The 22,991-nt window shown below is 32.9% G+C and overlaps 1 pseudogene; it reads left to right on the top strand.

Moving 5' to 3' along the window:
• The first annotated feature begins 245 nt into the window (after positions 1–245).
• LOC126024225 (cytochrome c oxidase subunit 7C, mitochondrial-like) lies at positions 246–548 on the top strand (annotated as a pseudogene).
• Positions 549–22,991: the final 22,443 nt, after the last annotated feature.

Here is a 22,991-nt window from a genome sequence, read left to right as displayed (position 1 = left end):
TGATCATTTTAAATATTCTAGAAAAATTGATGGTGCTGATGATAATTTAGTGGTAAATGTATTTTTTTGCACAAAACTAGTTAGATTTTCATGTCCACATATTTTACCGTGATAACTACCAAGAGTGATCCCTGAACTCAGTAACAGACGGATGCCCTGAACATCACTCTTCTGATATTCTCTAACAATATTCTTGAGAAAATACCCTAATTACATATGAAACTTAATTGTGACTCCGAGGAACAAGGTCGTTAGCAAAGGAGTCCTCGGGATGGTGTCTCCATTCGTCTCTTCCTGGGTCTCTGCATTTGATTTGCCGAGCTCCCGAATCGAGCAATGTTGGGACAGAGTGTTCGGAGGTTCACAACCTCCGTGGTCCGGAGGAGCTACTGGAGGAGGGCCCCGGGAAGAACTTGCCTTTTTCAGTGCAAAACAAGTGGTGGTTATTAGCGATGATGACGGTGTATTTCGGATCTGGATTTGCAGCACCTTTCTTTATAGTAAGACATCAGCTGTCTGAGAAACAGATGATGAAGAGGAGCATATGAAGTGCAACCTTGTCCCTAATGAAAATTGAGCAGACCACTAGATATATTTATAAATAAAAATTGGAAAAAGAAAAAGAAAATTGTGATAACTTAAGGATGTCATTCTTGCTTATACATTGAAATTCAATTTAAGGTGATGTGTAGGGTTTATTCCTAGCTCTTTCTCTGGAATTATTCTTGGCAGTGCTTAGGGGAATGTATGGGATGTCAGGGATTAAACCCAGATTGAGAGAGTGTAAGGCAGAGGTCTCAAACTCGCGGCCCGCGGGCCATTTGCGACCCTTCATACAACATTTAGTGGCCCGCGGCCGGCATTCAAATATTGCAGTATTCGCGATTATTCGCTTACCGAATAATCGCAATAAAATTCGCATTAGTAAAAAAAAATCGCATTAAACATTCGCATACCCCGAGGATTTCCGTTTGGGGTATGCAAATGTTTAATGCTATTTTTTGCGACTTTTTTCTTACTAATGCGATTTTTTATTGCGAATATTCTGTAAGCAAAATCCCTTATGCGGCCCTGCCTCACCCTGACTTTGTCTCCTCTGGCCCCCAGGTAAATTGAGTTTGAGACCGTTGGTGTAAGGCAAAGCACCTTACCATCTGTACTGTCCCTCCAATCATCAAACTCAATATTTTAATTACTATTAGGTTTTACGTCAGTTCATTTAATTATCTCATGGAGGTGTATAAAGTAAATAATAACTTTTTCAAGATTTTATATACCTGACTTTAAAATATTAAGAGTTGGTGGGCCAGAGGGGACAGTAGGTAGGACAAGATAGGCCTTGGTAACTCTGGTCAATTCCCTGAATTATATATGAAACGCTGAAACCTGAGGATTAATCCTGGAGTGCAGAGTTAAGAATGGCCTGAGCACCTCCATATATGACTTAAAAACAAACCAAAAAAATCTATTGTATATACATTGAGTAGTAATTACATTTTCATAAGGTGTTCTTAATTTTACTCATGCGTTTTAAATAGTACACATCTGAATTTGAAAATGTGAAATTATCAGAAGCTTAGAAATGGAACAACATTATAAATACTTTCCATAGTTTTTCTTCCTCTAGGAAGAATTTCAGAATCTCAAGGATAAAGGCAAGGAGTCTCTCTGAGTATAAATATTTTTCCAATATAGATCTCTTAAAATGCAAAGATGAGATAACATGGGATAAATAAAGGCTACAGGAGCCACTTGTCCGTGATTAGAGAGCCACTAAACCTTAAACTAAAGTTGTACCCCTAATCTTTGTGTTATCTCCCTGGCCCCAATAACAGTATCTTAAATGGAAATCAGTTATTGTTATATCTAGCAGCAGAGAAGTAGGTTTTACAGAGATTTATTAATATTTGACAAAAAATCAGTGTAGGATTTCACCCACCACCATCCCAAGGCCAGGTATGTCTTAAAAAAAATCTATTAAAATAATTGAAATAAAATATATGACTTCACAATCACTAGAACAAGTAAGTCATAGTTTACATTGCTACAGAGTAAAATGAAAACTAATAGAAAATATCACTGCAAAAAAAGAAACTCAAGCATAGCATTAAAAACAATAGGTGAAGTTCCCTGTTAATATCAGAGAAATTTTAAGGGCAAAAGTTTTCTGATCTGATTAAAGAAATTAAGAACACAGTTAAAAAATTAAAACTGTTTGGGTTCGAGCAATAGTGCAATAGGTAGAATACTTGCATTGCACATGGCCAATCCAGGATGAATTCCTAGAGTCTTTTATCCCCTGAGCTCCTCTGAGTGCTGAGCCAGAAATAACTCTTGAGCATAACTGTCTGTGACTCCAAAACACAAAAAAAATGAAAATTAAGATGGTCATCATCAAAGAAGAGACTGATCACGAAAATTAATGCTCAGAATTACATAACATCAGACTTTATAAATGAATGCTAAAAAGACAAAGAAAATAATTTTACAGAAATTATTTTGATATAAAACAAACAGAATATTATAGGAAAAGTTATAAATGGATATACACTTTCTGAATAATGAAACCAATTTAATGTTTTATTGTGAAATAAATACAAACTTATGCTTCATATTTTCTAAGTTTCTATGGACAATAAATTTTTTTTATTGACAATAAAGTTCAGGATAGGAGCCAGAGTGAGAGCACTGTGGGTAGGGTATTTGCCTTGTACGTGGCCAACCTGGGTTCAATCCCTGCATCCCATTCCATATAGTTCCTACCAGGAGCAATTTCTGAGCAGTCAGGAGTAACCATAAGTGTGCCCAAGAACAAACAAAACAAAAACTTCAAGATAGCCCACAGAACTAAATTTTTTCACATATTCTGACAAAACCAGAAGTTTATAGCCAAAATAAAAACAGTGAGTAAAAGAAAATTAACAGACCTAAAATGCATTAAAAATGCTTCCAAAGAGGCAAAATTGTTTGTAACAATCAAATATTATATTATGAATGTCATTATAATTATAGAAAATTCTCTTATATCTCTAATTATATATGAATTTACTATATTTTATATTCTTTTGATATTCAACAATTTTTGATATTCAACTAGAATATGACTACAATAATACATGGTAATCACTTACATTAAAGTAGATAAAAGAAGAATAATCAAACCAAGAATAAAAGAAAAATCTGTTATTACCAACTTATATTTAATAACTCAATCAGAATATATTTAAAAATAAATGTTATTTTATAGCCTCTGTCTAGTCATGTTTTAGCAGATGAATCTACCAAGTAGAGTTCAGGAGGTCTAGGCCCCCTTAACAGCAATTCTCAAACAACTGGTTAGGTAGACCAATGCAAATACCAAAGATGCAGTGATTTTTTTTGGTTCAAGGAACCACACAATGCTTTTCCATCCCAAGGAACCAGCCAGATTCAAGAGATCACATGATGTTCATGAAAAGGTAAGTGACTGAACCCCTATATTAACAATTTCTCTATTCCTTCTATCCAGTATTTTAAGAAAAATTGCTGATGTTGGTGAGATTACTCAAAGGTAGAGCATACAAATCACACACACCTTGAGCTCCATCTCTGACACCTCTGCAAGCACCATAGGCATGGAAGAGCTCATGCACTACCGGAGTGTCTCCAGGGTCTCTGAGTAGTAGCAGCTAACTGAAGCAGTGTTGCATTGCCATAGACAGTATAAAATCCTGACAATATCGTGGCTTTCTCCTAAATCTATGCTCAAAGATCACTTCTGATAAGCGTGGAGGACCATATGGGGTTCCCGGAAATGAAGGTTAGCTTTTTGCAAGGCAAGTGCCCTGCCCACTATACGATCACTATGGCCCCCTTTTATTGTTTTCTTTTAAAGTTATATAATAGTTTATAGATGTATATTTATCTATTTATTTAATTTGAGACCACACTCAGTGATACTCAGGGGTTACTGGCTATTCACTCAGTAATCACTCCTGGCTTTAGGGATCATATGGGATGCTGGGGATTGAACCATCCATGCAAGGAAAATGCCCTACAGCTGTGCTATCACTCTGGCCCCTATAGATGTATATTTAATTGTAATTATAGTATCTGTATATTTGATTTTGGAAGTATAATATAATTGCAGATATTTACTTAGAATGACTATATAAAAATTGTAGTTAGTTATTTGTTTGCTGTTACTAGCTAAAAATTTCATTAAAAGTTTGAAATCAGGGGCTGAAGTGGAGGTGCAGGGCATAATGTGTCCCATATGGTTCCCCAAGCCGGGAGCGATTTCTGAGTGCATAGTCAGGAGTAACCCCTGAATGTCACTGGGTGTGGCCCCCCCAAAAAAAACAAGAAAAAATATTTGAAATCAATGCTAATAAAGGCATACTGTTTTCTGTAATTTGCAATATTTTTTGGTGACAGGAGAGTGGCATTTAAATTTTATTTCATTATGACATATAAAAATTGAGCTCTGATAGAGCAAGCAAGGTATAGATGAATATATTTATACATTTGATAAATTTGTCAAGAGAAAATACTGAAAATTATTCTAGTAACACACAGGAAGATACTCAAAGGGAAAAAGATGTAAGAGAGAAAAGAAGACAAATTAGACCATTTCATTATAATAATGCCTATTTTATCAACACATACCTTAAACACACCCACAAATAATCTATATGCAAATTGTTCAAATTGATAAAATGTATTTTTAAATGTTCCAAATGGAACAGTTCAAACTGAAAAGATAATTCAGAGGTCCAGGGCATATGCTTTGTATGTTGAGAGACAAGGTTAGAATCTTGGTAACACATAGCCCACAAGCACCAATAGTGGAACCCTGGAGGTCCCTGAGCATTGTCCAGTGGTTTGACACTGCAGGACCTGAATAATTCCATATACTAGAACGATAATATTGAATAAATAAATATGACCAGACACCCTAAGTATGATTGAGAGGCTTTCCTAGCAAACAAACAAACAAAACAATGGAGGAAAAGATTTCCCCACAATATATTTAAATCAAAAGCAGAGGAAATGTAGTACAAACAATATTTTTATAATAAGAGTGACCTATGGGGGCCGAAGAGGTAGCATGGAGGTAAGGCGTTTGCCTTGCATGCAGAAGAACGGTGGTTTGAATCCCGGCATCCCATATGGTTGGTTCCCTGAGCCTGACAGGAGCGATTTCTGAATGTAGAGCCAGGAGTAACCTCTGAGCGCTGACAGGTGTGACCAAAAAAAAAAAAAAAAAGAGTGACCTATGATTTGACCATAAAACAAGTGTTAGATCAAAAATATTTTACTAGAGATGAAGACCATAAATAAATGGTAAAAAGATCAATACACAGAGAAGCCATATGTTCCTATGGACAAATTTTAAAAAGGTTCAGATCTATAATCAAAATCAACAGATCTGAAAAATAAAAAAGCCAAACTAACAACTACAGTCACAATTTTTAACACCTGACTCAGAAATTGGTAGAACCATCCATTAGACAGTAAAACACCAAGGACTAACAGAACTGAAGAGAACAGTTAATCTAAAGAAACACTTCACAGTTTAACTCAGTGTGATTTAAGAAACTTTACTACATAGAATATATAACATAGATTATATTTTAAAATAAATATTGAAAAACATTAAAGCGTTTCTAGTTTGTTCACTGGTCATTATAAAACTAGACAGAAAAAATAATTAACAACAAAACAACAAAAAAAGAAAGAAGAGATTTTATAAACAATTGAAAATTAAATAACATGCTTCCAAATATAATATAGGTAAGTAAAAGAAATAAACTATTACTAAGACATGTGATATAGCACAAACAATTCTAAGGAATACTTATTTCTTAAAATTTAGTAACAAAAACAGAAGACACCTTTTATTCTTTTCTTTTTTTTTAACATAATTTTTATTTTAATTGTAGTGGCTTACATATTGTTCACAGTAATATTCCAGGTACATATTTACATTGAATCAGGGGAATTCCCACCACCAAATTGTCCTCCCACAACCGCTCCCATACTGCCTCCCATATCCTCCACTCTTCCCCCCAGGGGCTGCTAGAATGCGTGGTCCCCTCTGTGTCTAGTTAATTACTTAGTGGGCTTATAACTGTTTGAGAAGACACCTTTTATTTGGAAAAGCACACCCAGCCACGCTCAAGGGTTTCTCCTGGCTCTGTGCTTAATATCATTTTTGGCAGTCTTGTAACCATATGGGATACCAAGGATCTAAACCCAGGTCCATCCCTGGTCAGCCACATGCAAGGCAAATGCCCTACTGCTGTGCTATCACTCTGCCCCCCCCAATTGAAAAAATCTTATGTTTCCACATCAATACATTTTCTAAAGTAGAATAAAATAAATAAAAATAAAAAGAATATTATAAATATAAGAGTTGAAGTCAACAAATACTTAAAAATGGTAAACAATAAAAAATAAAATTTTTCAAAAAATCTATGCTATGAATTAAATGCTAAGGATATTTTCAAAGGTTGAAAGAGAGAGAAGCAATTATCACTACTAATGGGAATGTGAAAGGATATTTTTTACATATTATTCATGTAATAACAGAATAGAAGGAGTATCTTTACTATCATGTAACATAATTCAAGTAATATATATACATGTAGTACAAAATATTTATATATCATTGTAGGTAGGGGAATATAGTGTTCTTGTCTCATAATTTCAGCATTTAGAAGAAATGTATAATGACTAAAAATAACAAACTTCTAAATCTCAATTATGAAGAAATAGAAAATATGACCATAAACATTAAGTAAACTGAACTTGTGATACAGTTTTTCAAAAAGAAATACTCAAGCTCGGGGCTGGAGCGATAGCACAGTGGTAAGGCCATTTGTCTTACACGCGGCTGACACAGGACGGACCTGGGTTCGATCCCTGGAGCCCCATATCGTTCCCCAAACCAGGAGCGATTTCTGAGCGCATAGCCAGGAGTAACCCCTGCGCGTGAACGGGTGTGGTCCCAAAACCAAAAAACCAACCAACCAAACAAACAAACAAACAAAAAAAACAAAAAACTAATGCTCAGATGATTTCACTGAAACATTATAAAATGGACATACCTTCCTAAGACATGGAACTATTTGGCAGTATTTGGCCAACTGGGCTGAAGAACTACTGTAGTGTCAGGGACTGGCCACCAGGAAGATACCTATTAATGCTTAAAGGTCTATGCAAAGCAGAGGGTAGAGCTTGGGATCATATACATGAAAGGGTGAGTTACAGCTTTGTTGTCAATTATTATAGTCAATCTTCTCAGCTCTTCATCTCAATAAAAATATTTAAAGAACGAACACAATGACCCACAGAAGTAAAAGCTAAATAATTTTCAGTTACTAGAAGAAAGTTTATGTATCTCACTTATAAAACTATCACATAAAATCAATAATAAACAAGACATGACCACAGAAAGAAAAAGGGCACACTCATACAAAATGAGTCTAAAATTATCTATGAAATAATAGCATAATTAATGAATATTATAAATTTATGAAAAAAGATATCTGTAACTAAAAGGATTTGTCATAGGCTTGCAAGCTTGGTCAACATTTGAAAATTAATGTGTTTCAACATATTAAGATAAAAAGAAAAAATTGTGATTATATCAATTAATAGGATAAAAATTACTTGGTAAATTTTAGTACTTATTCTTAATTAATACTCTTGGGAAAAGTTCAGAGATAATACAAAGGTTAAAGTGCTTGCCTTGTAGGTATTAAATCCTGGCACAATTTTAAGCACTGCATATGATGTCCCTAGCACTGCCAGAAGTGACCTCTGAGCACAGAAGGAGAAATTAACCCTGAGAACAGTCAGATGAAACTGAATTATGCTCAGGTTTTGCAAAAAATAAAATAAGAAGAAAACACCTCCCCCTAAGTCAAGGCCCCAAAGTCAAGAAAATATAAATCCTGGGGTCATTTAATTTTTTGATGAATAATGTCATCAAATGACTAATATCTATCATAATAATTTATTGTTAAAGACTAAATTATAACCCCTAAAATCATTAACAAGAAGAATCTTCACCTTCATGACTCATATCCAATACAGTACTGATATTTCCTAACATTAAGAAATAATGAACATGTAAATATATTGAAGAAAAAAAAGTCTTTTTTTTTTTTGGAGCTAACGTTTTAACTTTCTTTTCTGTAAAAAAAATATCTCAAGAAAACACAAACATATAGCTCATAACTAATACACGATTTCAGAAAGACTGAAGTATAAAGGTCAACATAAAAAATAATCAATTTTAATTATATAAGCTAGTAAAAAGACCCACAGAAGTAAAAGCTAAAGCATAATTTAATTTATAATTGCACTAAATCAATATGATAGTTTTAACTCTAACATAACGTAAATGAAATTTTATTTATTTATTTTTGGTTTTTATTTATTTTGTTTTACTTATTTAATTTTTGTTTCTTGGACCACATAGGTGACACTTCTGGTATTGCTCTCACTGTATTCCTGGTAGTGCTCAGGGAGACACTATGGGATGCCAGAGATCAAATCTGGGTTGACTACATGCAAAGCAAGTACCCAACCTACTGTACTTCAACTCTAGTCCCAACATGTACAAAGTCTTAATGTGAATATTACAATGTAATTACAATCTACATAATTAAATAATGATTTGGATGATTTGACATAATAAAGACATCACTTCTCCCCCAGGTTATCTTTGGTTTTAATGTGATTACTATAAAATTCTCAGCAACATATTAATAACATAGAAAGAATATATTAATATATAAAAGGCACAGGCTTTACAAAGATTCAAAAGAATTTTAATAAATAATTAAGTTTGCTATCACATTCTGCCTAAAATTACGTTTCTCTATACAATGATTCTAAACTATGGCATTGATAGTATGGGTAAGGAGTGTACAGGAAGGGTAGAGGTTGAGTAGTCTAGAAATCTAAGAGTAGAATACAACAGAGAGCTAAGAACTAGTCTTATACAAATGAGAGTCATTTATTTTTTTATTTTGTCAAAAAGAAAAAGCCAATTCAAAGAGAAAATTTAGCGTTTTCAATAAATGGCTTTAAAGCATCTGACACATAACAAAGCAAAAGGTTGAATCTTTACCTAATTTTCCACCTTATGTAAAATTTAATTCAAAATGAAGAACAGAACAAACATGGTAAAAGTAATACTTTTCAAAAGAGATGAAAGAAATGAAATCTTCAGAATCAAAGACATGTAAAGAATTTTCTGACAATATTCCAAAAGCATAGATCCTAGAAAGGTAACTCTGATAAATTGACCTTTATCAAAAAAATACAACTTTTTCTCTACAAAAACGATGTTGATAATGAAAAGACAAGCTACAGACTGGTAGAAAATATTTGCAAACAAACAATCCAATTAGAAAATGGGCAAAAGACATGAATAGGCATTTCACTGAAGAAGATACACAGATGGCAAATAAGCACATGAAAAGATGTTCAATATCATTAGCTATTAAGGAAATGCAAATTAAAACCACAAGGAGATATAACTATACACCTAAAAGAATGATGAAAATAAAAGAAATAGTGATATCTTCAAATGCCAGTAAGGAGGCAGAGAAACTGGAAAACATACTACTAGTGGGAATATAAAATGAAAATGAATATGGCAATTGATTAGAAAACTAAACATATGTAGACCATATGACACAATGCTGTATTTCTGGATTTTTTCCTCTAATATTTGAGGTTAAATTGTGCCTCTTATACAGGAGAAATGAAAACTTTGGTTTCAGAAAATACCTACCAAAATGTTCAGAGTGCTTTATTTATAATAATGCTAACTAAAAAAACCTGTACATTCTTTGACAGATGTTTAAGACAAAACAAAACAAAACAAAACAAAATTGTACTACTTCTGTATCATGGAAAACTTCTCAGCAATAAAATAAAACAAATTTTATAGATAGAATGAGGGAACTGCATTAATCTTAAAGAGTATGTTAAGATAGAATTAAGGTTTCATATTTATAATTATATGTACTTATCCTTCTTTAAAATAAAAGAACAACAACCCAAGAAAACAAAACTAAAATTTGTAGATAAAGAGAACAAATCATTGGTTGTAATGGGAAATTATGATGGCGATAATAAGTAACCAAAGTTATTCTAAGATAGAATAGTTCGGTATCTTGAATGTTGTGAAGCTCTATTTACAATAAGATTAAATATATAGACATGAATATATATCAAACTGGTGAAAATAAAGAAGGTCAATAGGTTTAATCAACATAATTTCTTGGATGTATATTGTAATATAATTATGTAGACATTACACTGGGAAATTGGATATATTATTAATATAATATTTTATTAAACTGCACCTCTATATTTTCTCAAAATAAAAACAGTTTAAAATAGATCTTTGAGTGTAATTTCTGGTAATCCAATATCTTTTTTTTGTTGATTTAATATTAATAGATTTTCCATAATGAATCATCCATAATATTCTAGAAGAAATTCCAATTGGGTTTGACATTTTTTTCTCTGTACTTCTAGATTTGATAGATGCGATCTATTACGGTTTATGGGATTTATGTCCATAGTCAAATTTGATATTAAACTGTAGCTTTATTTTTAAGTTCTATATGAGCTTTGCATATTAACTCAGAAACTATCTTTTTCCACACTACATTTTAGTTTATATGCCATAGAACTTCTTTAGTCTCTGGAAATAATTTATCTACAACATATTCTAGACCAACAGCATTTTATGGCGTCAATTCTTTGGAAATGACTTCAAATTTTTTCATGTTTTCTATTGTTTTTTAGCTTTCACCAATTTAGTCAATTAAAAATGTTTTTCTTGTTGTTTTGGGGCTACACCCAGCACTACTCTTGGCTGTATATTTGTAAATTATTCTTGCTGGGCTAAGAGGACCATTTAAAGTTAGCAAAGATTGCTTTACCTGTTGTATTATTTTTCTGCCCCAATTTTATCATTTTATATATTTTTAGATTCCCCAGTATTTCCAAATGTTTAGGCATTCAATTTGTATTTGATAGTAAATTATATTTTAAATCTCTTATAAAATATTTTATATTACTTTCTAATATTAATAAAAACATATGTACCCTTTTTTTTTTTAGTTTTACTTGTTGCATGTAGTTTTAAAACTTACTGAAATTTTTTTGGCAAATGAATCCATTAAGGTTTTAATTAGTTAAATAATTTAATAACAACATATGTATAGTTTCATTGCTTGCCACAACAAATTACAATTGAATCAAAATATAAAATAAAATAATGAGCAAAAAAAAGAGATTTTTCTGGAGAAAATAAAATTTACTTGATTTTTGGTTGAATAAGATATTTCTTGGATGGGCAGGAGTGATAGCACAGGGTAGGCTGACAAAGGAAGGACCTGGGATAGATCCCGACATCCCATATGGTCCCCCAAGCCAGGAGCAATTTCTGAGTGCATAGCCAGAAGTAACGCCTGAGCATCAGTGGGTGTGGCCCACGAAGGAAACAAACAAAAAAGATATTCCTGGAGCACAAAAGAAAAAGTGAAAATACTAAATACAGATGATACAATCTTTGAGCAGAACCAAAAAGAAAAAGGCTATTTTTATATAAAAATCATTAAATAAATAGTGCTTGTATTAAATATAAATACAAAAGAATAAATGTTTAAATATACTACCATGTGAAAAATACAACTCAAAATAAATTTTAGACTTAAAGGCTAAACCTTCAAATACAGCTTCTAGAAGAAACAAAAGAAAAATTATGTTAATTTTCACTAATCAAAGATGTTTAAATATGTTGAATTTACTACCTAAAATAAAAATAAACTTGATAAATTAACTTTATTAATAAAAAACTCTTCAAAAGACACTACTATTAGTACATATGATAACTACAGATTGGGGAACTAATACCTATAAAATTGTTTTATAAGTGGATTTAAAATACAATGAAATAAAATGTATATATCTGAAACCTATTATTCAACATAGAGGTATTTAAATATAGCCTAAAGAAGTTTTCATTTTTAAAAGGCTCCTTATTATTTCCATAGTTTTCTTTTGCCTGACATGGAAACTGGCTGAAGATGATTAGATTCTGGGTCTTATAATAGAGTAGATTAGATAACATGATACCCTCTGCTACCAGTGCTGAAATAACTGTATATAATTTACTGAATATTTTAAATGAGCAATTGTTTTAATTCTTGAGGCTGAAGAGATAGTACAGGGCTTAAAAGTACTTTCCTTGCATGAGATAAATGTAGATTTGAACCTCAGTATGGCATATGGTATTCCTAAGTACTACCAGGAGAAACCCCTGAGCACAGAGAGCTAGGAATAAACTCTGAACACCACTGGGAGTGGGTAACCTACCCTCATAATAAATTAAAATATATAAAGAAGTGAAAAGTTTTCAATTATCAGAAATACAAAAAACAATAAAATGTTACCTCAAATAGACCATCCGCATATGACTCAAGTGTCAACAAAAATGTCAGATGCAGAAAAATTATAATTTGAGACATCAGAGAAATAGTACAGTAGGTTAGGTGCTTGCCTTGAACATGGTTGACCTGGCCTGATCCCTGGCATCCCACATGGTCCACTGAGCCAACCGGAGTGATTTCTGAGTAGAAAGCCAGGAGTAAATCTGGAAAACTTCTGGGTGTGCTCAAAAAATTGAAATTAGGACAAATACAGACAATTTTAAATATTCATTTATAATCCATAGGTTTGATTAAAGAGATACATCAGCAATAAAAACATTGATCCCTAATGTAAGTTGAAAAATCATGCACACACAATATATTCATAGAAGAATAAAAAGGAAAGAAGTAGAAATATTAAGATTGATTATAGAAACATAGTAACTAAATTATGGTGCCTATGTCTGGGTAAAAAAATTGACAATAACTATAACAGGAGGTCAAGAACAAGTGTGTGTGTGTGTGTGTGTGTGTGTGTGTGTGTGTGTGTGTGTGTGTGTGTGTGTGTACAACACCTAACTGACAAATAAGACAATGGCAAATAGAAAGAGAAATAATGGATTAGTCAATAAATGCTTCAGAGACAATTGAGAGGAGGGAAAATTATAAGGACAAAAATATAGTTCTCTATGTGTAAGTCCTTTTGAAAGAAAGAGAGGTCTCTCACCAGTGTTCAGAGTCTTGAGACTCTCCCGGCAGTTTTCATTAAACCAGGCTGGTGGCTCAATGCAAGGGCCCTAGAAAGGGTTGATGTTTGGGCCTTTGTCTCTCATGATTATCCAAACACAACAATGGTGCTCTGGGTCTCTGGAATTGCATCAGTTGATGGTTAGGAGACCAAGAGGTGTTCAGTATTGAACTAGGATAGGCCTTATTCAACCCAAACACCTGGCCTCTGAATAAGTTTCTTAAATATGAAAAATAAAATACTTTTGAATTAAAATATAAGAATATACTATTCATTTGATTCTAAGATTTCTGAAGTAACACAGAAGACCGTAATATAATATTCATTTCCATGTGAAAGCTTCCATAAAATAAAATTTAAAATAAAAACCAAATTTAAGCAAGTTGTATAATCGTTAAATAATTTACATCCATAATATGTAATGAATATTTTGAATTTTTAAAAAATCCTTAAAATAATGTTGAAATTCAAAGATAATTTACTTATGAGATAAATTAAGAAAATATGGTGATAAGGTATAGTGGGGTAGGCTGCTGTGTCGTCTTGTTGGGATAGAAGACATCTACGGTTCATCTAAGCCTGGATTATGAATATTGTGCTACTTTAGTACACCAGATTCTCCTAAGTAGAAATATCATCTTAGTGATATTTTATTCATGAACCAAACATGTAAGTTTTACCATGGAACAGAGGCAAAGGTTCTGTTTTTCTTTTTTCTAGTTTAAGATATAACTGGACTAAGGCACAAGGATGCTATAAAAGTTATCTAAGAACTTTCAATCTGTAGAGTGTCAAAATTAGAATTCAAATCTTAACTGTTGATTTGCAGTCCAGAATTATGACCCTTATATACTCCCTCATATAAGAATATGTATATTTAGGCAGATGTATATTTTATGTATGGTTATCTATGTAGTGTATATGTACATGTTTATTCATATGTGCATATTTTATTTTATATGCATATGTAGTGAGTATGTATAGAACTAGATATTCATGTGCATAAACGCACACATTTATTTTCATGCATGTACTATTAAAAGTAGTTCAAATTTGTAAAATAATTAGAGGTTTTTCCAAGTTAAGACACATGCCCTTTGAAAATGCTGCGTTTTTTAAATTTGTAAACTTATTTAAAAGTAACTTGGGGGTTGTTGCAATGTCGACGAATTAAACTTTCAAATATATAAGTTATTTTAAAATGTTGTTACTATATAGGAATCAATAAGATTGGATTCTTAAAATAGATTTTGGATCACAATAATCAGCTGGAGACATTCTCTTTACTAAGTAAGAGATCAAATATTTGAAGGTTTTTCTCTTACATATGAACTATTATAGAAAAAATGTTTTTGTGTACTACACTAAAAATGCTTATACACACAGACAAGCCATTTCTCTTATGGAACATTGATTTTCTGCCCTTCTCCTACCTAACGGGAGCTCAATTTCCTGCCCCCCCCTTTCAGGTCATGGAGTCTTAGAGACTTCTCAATTTCTCTTCCTCTTTATCTACATCAAAGTATTTCAAGTTGATCTTTGTTCAGAAATTAAAATAAACTTTTACTTTAATTGCTAAAGGTCATATATATTTGAATTTTAATAGTCTTGTCTCTGATTTGAATGACGTTTTCTTCCTTTCTTCAAAGAAATAAAGGCCATTTAATGTTTGGAGCTAAAATACAGGATTTCCCTTCAAATTTGAAACTAAATGTGTGTGTGTGTGTGTGTGTGTGTGTGTGTGTGTGTGTGTGTGTGTGTGTGTGTGTGTGTGATGTCCTTGGAAAATAATATCTGGGACAGATTTCTTTTCCTCTTGTAAATCTAATGTCTGTGTTTTTAGTACAAAAATTTAACCAGATTCTTGGATTTGGTGAGCATGTCTCTGAGGTCACATCCACATGCATTTTTTTTCATTTCCACAGCTTCGGTGTAACTTTGGAAATGGTTAGAAGTAAGTTTGAACTATTTCCACAAATTCAGAAGGGGAGCAATGAGGGAACTGCTGCTTTAAGGCTGGCTTGATATCTCAAAGACAAACCAAACACTAACTGTGTACAGCCCTCAGTATGAAAAACTTTCAATCTTCTTAATCTCTTTGAGTGCAATCATGAATTTTATTCTGCACCCTCTGATATGTTAAGTTTGGGAGCTTTATTTTTCTTCCCTACAAAAATGTAAGCAGTAGAGTTATGTGACATTTCCTATTCTCCTGTCTCCTGTGTGCGGCCAAGCAGAAGCAAAAACTGTGAGGGGTTGAAGCAATAATAGGGCACTTCTTTGCATGGTGCCAATCCAGGGTTGATCCCAGTCTCACATATGCTCCCTGAGTATCACCAGGACTGATCTCTGAGCACAGCCCAAAGGGAAAGACTGGATGTGGCTCCCAAAACCAAACAATAATTAAGAAAGTTATTAAGTTATTAAGAAAGGGTGTCACAGTAGGAAATACATTGTTTATATATCATTTTATTTTTATATGGCATACACAATGAAAACTTTATACAACCTATTTGTTCTGTGAATTTAAGACATTAGCAACTACCTCAAAGTATCATTGGGGAGATTAATTGGAACAGTGTATGTTGAGTGCTTTGTGCATAATAAATACACAATCACAGTAGGTGCCTTCATTAGCAAAATCAGAAAAAAAAAGTCCGTTGCCATTACAAAATAGAGCATTTAAAAAACTCATTCCTATATTTAATTGTATATTTAGAAATCCCAATATGAAATATTATTAAGATATAAACACCTTTTAATAAATTTGTGATTAAAAAGTATTGGCCATCATCTAGAGGGTCAAACTTATTCCTGGTCCTGAATGATACCATGGCAGTTTACGGCATTTGCCTTATATGCAGCTAACCCATGTTCTTTCCCTGACATCCCATATGATACACTAGACATGGTCAGGATTAAGTCCTGTTACTGCTGAATGTACCCCAAAGGCAAAAACAAATCAAATCAAATAAAAGTCCTGATACATAGAGTCACACAAATATACAAATTTACAAAATTAAATTTTGTTAAAACACTAAAATATACTGGACATTGTTAGCAATGAAAGGCTAAATAGATTTTTTTTCTAAGTAAATAAGCTAATTCTTAATCCAAGTTAATTTTAACATTATGATCTATAATAACTTATGTTTTCTGGGGCCGGGCGGTGGCGCTAAAGGTAAGGTGCCTGCCTTGCCAGCGCTAGCCTTGGATGGACCGCGGTTCGATCCCCCGGTGTCCCATATGGTCCCCCAAGCCAGGAGCAACTTCTGAGCACATAGCCAGGAGTAACCCCTGAGCGTTACCGGGTGTGGCCCAAAAACCAAAAAAAAAAAAAAAAAATAACTTATGTTTTCTGAGAAATTTGTATTTTATGCATCTCCTGACTTTTTTTCCTCTAGTCCATAAAAGATGAGATTTACAAATGAAGAAATACTCATTAGGAAGGAAAACAATATAAAAAAATGCCAGTGGTATGAATAATTAACCAATTAGGTAGAGGAGTCTATATATACTCCCAGATAAAGTACAACATCATTGAAGAGACAATTATTCATGGGTATTTATTGAACAAAGTTTTGGTCATTTCAATTCCTTTGTAACTGGAAAGTGTGAATTATTGCTCTAAACTCCACATTCCCTCCCGGTGAAAATCATCACTTATAAGCAATACATAGAAAAGATAGGTAAAGGTGAAAGTGATGTTCTACTAACAATTTTGTTTTCAAAGTGAGAAGAAAAGAGATTTCTGTAGCTTGTTGGAAAAGCTAGAACTTCCAGCTCTCTCTGCCAACAACCACAGCTGAAACTGACAAGGTCTGACATCTCCCCCCTGCTTTCCCTGCTCCCATTTTCTATGAAAATACTGTAGACATTGGATCAGAAAAGACAGTGGAGCCTTAAAATAATCACTCTTTCAATTTGCCCCGTGTTAGTTTCCATAGGAAACAAAAGTGGGAACTGTAGCCGGCAGCAACTGTCTTGTTAGAACCCTCTCTTGTCGATTCAGCTGTGGCTGTTGGCTGAAATCTAAAAGTGGCATTTTTCAAAAGGGCCTTTGGCTTCTGAGTCTGTGGAGTTTTTACTTTGGAAAGCAATAAAAATGAACGGAAAAAAAGTGAAAATTACTTCCAACACCTAGTTTTCATCTACCTTCGAATACTATTTCTCATGCAAAGAACTTTTCATTTCTCTGCCTAGTAGTTTATGTATGAGAACTGAAACCCATTTTATAAAAAGCGAAAAGATGCATCAAAAATAAAACTGTGAATCTATGGAAGGTTAAATCCTGAATCTTGGATGTGTGCTACCTAAACTGTCAACTTTATCATGTGGAATTGCTTACATAAACATTCCATTTAGGCAGGCAGCTAGGTTTCCATCCGAACACCATCTTTGGTTCCTTCATATTTTACAAAGATTTTCCAAGTTGCAAATGCTGGACAGACTTTGCACAGAATAAAGGTAGAAAGGATTTATAGGAAACAGCCCACCACCAAAAATGCATTGTTTTTAAAATAGGTTCGCTTGGGGAAAATAATTTTCAAAACTCTATAATTGAACAGGACTTCAAGTTTTAAAATAAAGAAGCCTCACAATAATCATAATCATGTGCAGAATGATTTCACTAGGGAGAAAGAAAGACGTTTTACAAACATTCGCTGCTATGCATTACAGAGGAGTAGAATCGTAATTCTATCTTAGATAAAAGTGCCATGAAAATGTGTGAGGTTTGAAGACTGTCACACAAACAAATGGAACTCTAACGCTTTCCTGCTTTGGTCATAACATTTCTATAGAAGTGGGAACCTAACTTTATTGTATGAGGGACAATGAATGGAAACTAGAAGAGGAAACAATGTTCTCCACATATTCACACAATTTAAGTAGAGAAGTGTCCATCAGCAACACAGTTAAAGCAGAGTTATTTAACTTGGCTATTAAGCCAGTGTACTTTCACTTTCAACTTTATTTTCACCTGCAACATCAGGATCAAGAACCTACACTAATGGATGTGACTCTGAACTATATTTTTAAATGTTGCTATAGAATTATCATGGGATTTATATTTTATTTTATTTTTAATTGTTGAATATGTATACCTAAAATTATGCTTTCAGCTGATTTCCCACTCTCATCACCTGGGGGCATTAGTGTTCACAAATCTTCTCTGAAAAAGAATCAAAGAAACCATGTTTTATAGACTTTCATATAGTTAGTTCTCTGCTACATTTAAAGTTTTTGGGAAATAAAAACATATTCAAAGCTCAGTGTTGGAGCAAAACTATTATTAGGATGCACATAAAAAAATCCTGTAATGACAATTATTACAGATTTTAAAAACGAGAAAAATTTCTCTGCTTAAAGATATCAAGAGATGAATTCATTTAAAGCTGTTACTAAATAATTTGTGTCGAAGTGGAATTGAAATAACGGGAGCATTGTTCAGCTTGCTTACACTTCCTTCATAACTCATTAATGCCCTTGCCATGAGTTCTTTATGGTGTATCCATTAAGAGTGTACAATAATGATAGTTTAATCCCACTACACCCAATTATTTATCTCCCTTAAACAGTATCTGTCTGCCTTCATTTCTCTCCCTCAAAATTATGTCTAATAAAATAGAACGTGCTAACATATAGCATTCAAAGAAAGCAAACTCTCTTTCCAACATTAAAAATAACAAATAGTAAGTCAAATGCAAAAGACACACACACACACACACAGCCAGCAAGTGGGCCGAAATGGATAATGATGTGTAGAGTGGAATATTGGTCCTCAGCCCTTCTCCTACCATTAATAATACCTCACCTGACAAAGGAAAAGACACTGCCCATTCTAGCAAAACTACATCAACACCCAACATTTTATAAACAGTCCATTTTAGAATCTAAATCATTAAACTGCATCTCCCTGGCCTCTTCAGAAGGGCTGTCTGAGAAAATAATTGATTGTCTGCAAACTTTTATCTCAACTATTGCCTCTAGAGTTGTGCTATTTAATGATTAAATTGTGCTATTAATGAAACATGCACTTCTGGAAAGAAAACTACTTTGCACATTGCACATGAAAGTTAAAAATTTAATATACTGAATATACTGTATACACATTACAAATGTATTTGCATCCACCTTCCAAATAGCAAGCTCCCCAGTCCTCCCCTCCCCTCCTTTCCAGCTGCTCAATCTGCAAGAATGTGCAGAAGTAATTTATCTGAAATGGCCACTATTGTTCTTGATTCTGATTTGATTCCAAAAAAGCCAAATAATAGAAACCATTTTGAACATCTATTTTGTGCACCTGTTGTGCTGCATTATGATACACTGTGATTTCCATTTACGTCACATCTCTTGACATGCCTTTGATACACCATGTTGCTTTGCTCAACAAAAATCCAGGATGCTGGAAACTAATGTCATCCTTATTTTATTAACAAATGGCAATGCAAATGCTACTGAATGATTGCTTTAGAAGGAAAAAGGAGCATATTCACCTAATACTAACCAGAGTGAATTTAAATAATGCTAAATAGATTTCAAATAGCTAAACAGCCTGGCAGGACTCAATAAAAATACAAAATACATTGTTCATGATTACAAACAAATAATAAAATTTTAGGAGTTTCATTTTTCCCTTTGCTGCTTTGGCCTTAAGGAAATTTAAATTGAGAATCTAAATAGAGTTTCAGCTTCACTCTATGTGGAAACTGGTTTCTTTGTTGATCAACCTAAAGGATTTTACACTTGTAACTTTACAAATGTCCATCATCTTCTTAATTTTTAATATATTGCCCCCTAACTGTCAAACACATTTATAATAGCATCATAATTTACCTTCTCTAATTTTGATTTAGTTACATAAACATTTATTGTAACCCAAATGACTCTTTCGTGATCCATTGAAGATGATAAGCATTGTATAGCCCGATGTATACATAGGTTTTGAAATAATGAACTAGCAGGAGTCAAATGACCATAGTGCTATGATTTTGTGGTACTGAGACTTTATTGTATCTCTTTAAAGTACAGGAATTTGGTATGCTCCTTAGGTAGTACAAAAGGATTTTACTTCTTTAAAAAATATAAAGAAATTGAAAATTGTCTGAGTCATAAAATTGTAGCAAAACCTAGAGTCATTTAAGATTTACCATGGATCAGCTCTTATGCAGGACTCAATCTCTCCTTCAAATCCTTGGTAGACACACAGGTTATGTGTGACCTTACCACTGAAGAACAAACTTAGCAATGTACTTTGCTTTACTTTGTAAACAGTCCAGTATTTTTTAAAAATAGTTATCTATTTTATGGAATTGAAATTTAGGGGTTTTTTTGTGTGTAGAGATAGATAGCATTAGAAAAGGTACTCCATCCACAGTGACTTTTATGATTATGAAACCTGGGTAATTTCACTGAACCCCATATCTGTCTTAATAGTGTGATGTGATTTTTAAATTCTGAATCATCTTTTAGCAAGGGACCCCATATGTTCTCTCCACAGTCTTAGATGAGAGCATTACCCTTACACAGTATACACTTTTGAGTTGTGCAGTGTTATTTAATTTTGTCATATACTCACTGTTCCACAGAAAATCATAATAATTTGGGGCTTTTTGATAGACAAGATTTTCATTTGCAGTTTTTATTTTCTTTCCATGAGCTTCCTCCCTCATATTTGCCTTCATGTCTCGTAATTCAAAGGGATGCCAGAAAGGGGTAGGGATAAAGAACTTGACTCATGGAGTCTCGGACCTTTACCGTTTTCCATCTCTTCTCTCCTTTCACTTTTGAAATAACAACCCTGTCTATCACAGTCGAAGTACATATTTTATTTAAGTAAATAAGGTACATGTTTGGATGCTGATTCATACTTTGTATGGAAATGACACTAAACTTGAGTGGTTTTTTTTTCTTATTTGACCAGTATCTATTCTCCAGTAAATGCAGCAAACTGAGTATGATACTAAGAAAGTACTAGGCCTTTGCTCAGATGGTTTAGAGCTTCCTCAAAGTATCTTTGTTTTCATAATCTTATCCTGTCTCAGTGACTAAAATGGCACATCTTGGGATGTCCATCAAATGAACATGCTGATGGGCATATTGATAGCCAATGACTGCAGGCTTTGTATTTAAATCTATTTTCCCAGCTGCTTTTTTAAATACCCTGTACCATATTTTGGTCAGATGGAACAAATTCTGAGTTTGCAAGGAAGAATAAAAGCTAATGAAACCAAATGGGATGTGAGTATGTTAAGATAAATTAGTCATTGAAAACATTTTTGTTAAAGTTTGGGTGTGAGCAAAAGAGAGACCCAAAGAGAGGAAAGAATTGATTGATTGATTGACTGATTGATTGTGTGTGTGTGTGTGTGTGTGTGTGTGTACATGAGGATCACAAATGAGTAATTGAGCAAAACTAAATCTCCAAGAAATTTACTCAAATATACATTATGTCCTAAAATACAAATTCTTAAAAGTGTTTGGAAAAAGAAAAGAGAGTATTAAAGTAACTCTAACTTCTACTCAAACAGAACTCATCATTTTTATGAGTTCAATATTCAATCTTTATTTGAAAATCTACTTTATTAAAAATAATACAAAATATTTAACTCGTCATAACTTGTGACAATACACTATTATGATTATTTACTATTTTTATTAATACAGTGTTAACTGTAATTTTCTTCTGCCAGTTAAATAAAATTAAAATGAATCATTTTTGAAGTAAACAATTAAACATTTCTTAAAAATTAAATGGAAGAATGCACATGATAGCAATGTTAAATTATATTTATATATTGTTATCTTAATAGTATTTAGATATTTTAATTTTATATACACTAGTTTTTAAGGCAAGTTTAGAATTGAATAGAATAGCTGCAATAGAATGGCTGCAAGGTAAAAAATTTTAAAGGTGTTTTTTAAAAAGTTAAGTTTGATTAAGTTTTTCAAAAGTGTTGCTTTTACTGTAGTAAAAACATTTTCGAATATCTTTCACTAGAATAAGACTGTTCAGCTTCTATATTTTGATTTCAAGATGCCCCGACTGCTGATTTTGATCAACTACACCATGTTTTGTGACATTTATCGAGTAATAGGAGGAAAATAGTCCTGGTGTATTTAGACTTCCTCTCTCAATTGATGCTTTTCTTTGGATGATGATGTCATTACTAAGGAGGAGGCTCTGGTACTCCAGAAGGCAGTCAGAGTCCATAACACCCTCTCTGGTGTTGGGTGAATCTAGTGGTTAGGACACATTTATTAAATACTCATTACTTTGAGTTCACCACAGATCCAGGTATCTCCAAATACCGCCTCTGTTGGAAATGAGTGAGTAATCCCACCCTATTAGGTTAGACTCATGAATGTCTTTTTAAAGTTTGAAAGTAGAGCAATATTTAAACTCTGAAGCACAGTTTCACATGAAATTATTAAGTTCCTGATAATTTTCACCTTGAGAGATGTTCATGTAATGTGTGAAACCAGGTAGAATGAGTGAGATGTTTTTTTAATTGAGTGACTATAGGCATTTTGTAAGTAAGCCATACATAAGACTCAGAAAAACAAAAATAATTCACTATGAGGAAAAATGGAAAATTAAATAGGTCATATAATATTGAAGGCACAATTTAACATTGTTTCCTCTTAGTATATGTTTATTGAAAGATATATGGAAACTTTACAATATATTTGTCTTCTCTCACTCTACATTATCTTCTTAAAGACAATGTGTTATCTTTATCATTTTTGGCTACTTGAAAGATGAAAAATGAAAGATTATTATAGAGTAGTCAGGT

Source organism: Suncus etruscus, chromosome 12 (genome assembly GCF_024139225.1).
Source record: "Suncus etruscus isolate mSunEtr1 chromosome 12, mSunEtr1.pri.cur, whole genome shotgun sequence".
Taxonomy (NCBI): domain Eukaryota; kingdom Metazoa; phylum Chordata; class Mammalia; order Eulipotyphla; family Soricidae; genus Suncus; species Suncus etruscus.
The sequence above is the reverse complement of the archived record's forward strand: the minus strand, read 5'-3'. Positions and strand labels throughout refer to the sequence as shown.